Consider the following 3,618-nt stretch of genomic DNA (forward strand, 5'->3'; position numbering starts at 1 on the left):
AATTCTTCTTCTCACACCTCAAACAATACCCCTCAGTTTCTCCCTCCAAGAAAGCCAAAGCCGGCGAAGGAGAGACGCCGCAGTTCAGTCCTCCCACCGCCAAAATACCCTCACCCAACCCCACCATCAAACCATTTCCCTTCTCCTCTGTTCACTTCTTCGAAGAAAAAGTTTAAAGAAAGCAGGTGAAGTTCATGGTGGTATGGCCGACTCAAGGGTTCGAATGTGATGGTACGGCAGCACCCGCGGGAGAAGCAGCTGAGGTGGTGAAACCCTCTCACCTTCATTTCTTTTTTCTTGTGTTCATTTCTCACCCAAAAAGCAGAGTAAAGAAAACCAAGAAAAGCAGGGGTGGAGAGACAGAGCGAGAAGGAGGCCTCAAATTATGGTATTGCGAAATGTTACTGCTGTTTGAACAATCCTTCTTGGCCCAATATTTTCTCATTGTTCATATATTGATAGATAAAGAAGGAATACTGGAATACTCTCTGTTGATGTCCTAAGTTTGCTCTCACTTCCTTGCTTGCAAATACTTTCTCCCTCCATCTTACATGTCATCTTTATCTTGCTTTCTAGTGCTTCTTTCATTTAATTTTTGCTTTGACAATCCTAATGTGTTTAACTTGCTCTATTATAATATCATATGGTCAGTAATTTTCTTCTACTTAAAATTAGAAAAATGTTACTAAGGATTGTTGGAACAGTTTACATCTGAATTTGATGAATGTCTTCTTCTAGGTTTGGGATTACACTGGTTTTGGATATACAAGGTACAATGCCAGAGACATTAACAAAGAAATACTAGGGTAAGCACAATTCTGCAGCTGTCTCCTTCCGTGATGAAACCTGTAATGTTCACAGATAATCTTGTTTGTGGTTTTCATTTAGGTGTGTTGTGGAGAATAAAGTGCTTCATAGATCTTTATTATCATGCTTCATAGGCCTTTCCCTCTTTTTTTTTTTCTTTTTTTCGTTTAATCCGTAATACCCAAACCTGAGAGTACATGTCTGTATAATTTTCCTGTAATCTTCCTTTGTTATTCCAGCTCTTAAGATGTGACAATTTGTAAGACATGAACATTTATCTAAATCATGAGTGTTCCATGGTTGCTTAGGTGTCATTGCTAAGAGGATATAAATCAGACAGGAGACCTGCAAACTCGACAATGATGGCAATTCTGGATGGCTTTCAGAAGGCATATTCCGTTGATTTCAGACCACTCAATGCACTGCGCCCTGCTGCATTCCAAGGGGCTCATTATATTTCACCATTGAAAAGGCAAATAATCTCGTATGCATCTGGTGAGCAGAGATTTCCGCTTTTCTTATGACTTGTAACAATTAATTTTCAGAACCATGCTAGTTCTTTTTGAATGATGAATTCTATTACATGAAGTTTTAATGGAAGCCACTTTTTCTTTTATGATGTTTGGTCCCCTTGACCTGTCCAAATCCAATTTTCATCCCTCTTTATCTTCTAATTCAAGAACCAGCTTCAATTTCTGATGGTTTTAAGGGCCTTCACAGTTTATCATTGTTGGTTATTACCACGAACAGTTCTCTTACAAGTTGAATACATTCATCTTCCAAGTTGAATACATTCATCTTCCAAGGGCCTTCCAAGTTGAATACATTCATCTTCCAACTCCTTTCCAAGTTGAATACATTCATCTTCTAATACCATATTGTGAGTGAGAGGGTGTTTCTGCTGTTTGAACAATCCTCAAATTAGGATTTCCTGTACAGCATGGTCTTATGTAGACGTTATTCGAGATATTCCTGTATTTAGTCAGTTTGGGTAATATTGAAGCTGATGAGCTTCTGCTCAAATATTGTTTCATTTGGTAATTTACTGAGTTGTGGAGCTTTGTGAGTATATGTATCATGAATGATTATGCTACTCAAGATTGATTTATGATCAGCTACCCCCAAAACACTTTCATTTTTTTTTTCTCGAAAATATTCAATTAATAGATCTGAAACTTATGCGAACCGATTCATTAGTTCATTGGTAGTGCTAGCTATTCTTTTGAGTGGATGGGTGGGCTGGTCCTCGTCCTACGTTTATCTTTTTAATGTTGTTCAAGGGTTGAAGGAGTATAATATTTGGGCATGGATGGGTGGTATTAAGTTAAGCACTAGTAGCACAATGACATTGGGAGGAAAATAAATGGAACATAATTATTGTCAAAATCTTTTAGGTACCTTTGAGGACTTACCATGCTGGCGATCAACATAACAAAGCACGACGGTCTTGTTTATAAGAGTGTCACTTTTGGCTGTGTTTGTGTGTATGCAATGATTCATGTTGTTCTTAGTTGTATGATGCCCTTATAAGTTCATGATTGATGGTTGGTTAAGGCTTCGTCTTAACAACTACTCATCTTTTTAAGCAATGCACTGGTTGTTCATATATATATATATGTGTGTGTAGACATTTGCCACATCTAACGCATTTATCAACGTCTTTGTGTTAAAATGTTTCTGGCCACATAGGTAACCAAGCTTGTACACTCGTTTAAGGACGGTTCGGAGGAATGGTCCAAGAAGGCGCTAGAGCTTGAGGATTCATGAAGACTTTAGACGTAAGTTCTATTTGTAATTTATTTATCCAACAATGGCGAATGATGCACAGTACACTAATTCCTCTTGTGAACATGCAGTTTGGTTGTGGAATTTCAAAATTATCTGTTTGTCTTATGTCTTCATGCATGCTGGACGCGAATGGAAGGTGTATGAGGTGGCAAAGACGGTCTTTGAAAACAATGACACAGAAACTAGAAAGTCTTTGCAAAGTGATAATGGTGGTAAAAAGTTGATCATTTTCTTGGCTTTCACTCTTCATTTCATCCATCAAGCATTCCTTTATATGTTTGCATTGTTATCTTGTCTTGATATTTATCATCTACATTATGGGGTTGTGATTTTCTTTTTATCTATGGCAAGTTTGTTCCTTTGATAAATAGTGTTGGATGCTTTTTTAGTGGTTTTCAATTACTTTACTATTGTGGTGTGGGTGTTTCTCATCTTGTTTAATTTGGTTGTGCTTTTTTGTTGTCTCATTCAAGTAAACGACGTGTATTGTGTTCTTTGTGGTATATCAAGCTCTGTGAGACATTTTGTTGTCGGGATGTCTGTAATTGTTTAGCATTTTAGGATTAGACTCTTGGTTCAATTGAAATTACATGAAACTTCTCATATTCTAATTTTGATTTGAACAGCCCAATTCACCTTCCAAATGAGATAAAACCATTTCAAAAGTAAAGAATTCCATGACATATATGTAGTGTTAATTAACTGATTAGAACATATAAAAATATATTTGTTGACATCGTGATCCTAACAGAAACCTGCTACACCAATTGGTTAGAAGATAATAACCACCCAAGGCATTTATCAGATTTTATCAATTCACCACTCATTTTCCCTCATTATATCCCCTTTAGTGAAGTAAATCAATCCAAGACCACTCTTGCTAACGAGATATATTGAAAGGAAAACAAAGAAGAGGGACAATGCACTCTCTCCTGTCCTGTTATTGTTCTTCATTTCAATAAATACTCTTTCATATCAGGTAAACAAAAATGAGAATACACATTTATGCAAGCACACAAAAAT

At 36.7% G+C, this 3,618-nt stretch overlaps 1 long non-coding RNA gene across 2 annotated transcripts; it reads left to right on the plus strand.

Annotated features, from left to right (window-relative positions):
* The first annotated feature begins 328 nt into the window (after positions 1-328).
* LOC105179993 lies at positions 329-3,287 on the plus strand. 2 transcript variants are annotated; one of them, XR_849445.2, is made up of 5 exons: positions 329-388; positions 739-848; positions 1,116-1,302; positions 2,497-2,585; positions 2,664-3,287. It is a non-coding gene; the product is annotated as an uncharacterized LOC105179993 (long non-coding RNA). The 2 variants fall into 2 exon arrangements; XR_849444.2 differs by having other exon boundaries at positions 345-388; positions 739-806.
* The last annotated feature ends 331 nt before the right edge of the window (positions 3,288-3,618 follow it).

Source organism: Sesamum indicum, unplaced genomic scaffold (genome assembly GCF_000512975.1).
Source record: "Sesamum indicum cultivar Zhongzhi No. 13 unplaced genomic scaffold, S_indicum_v1.0 scaffold00267, whole genome shotgun sequence".
In the NCBI taxonomy this organism is placed as follows: domain Eukaryota; kingdom Viridiplantae; phylum Streptophyta; class Magnoliopsida; order Lamiales; family Pedaliaceae; genus Sesamum; species Sesamum indicum.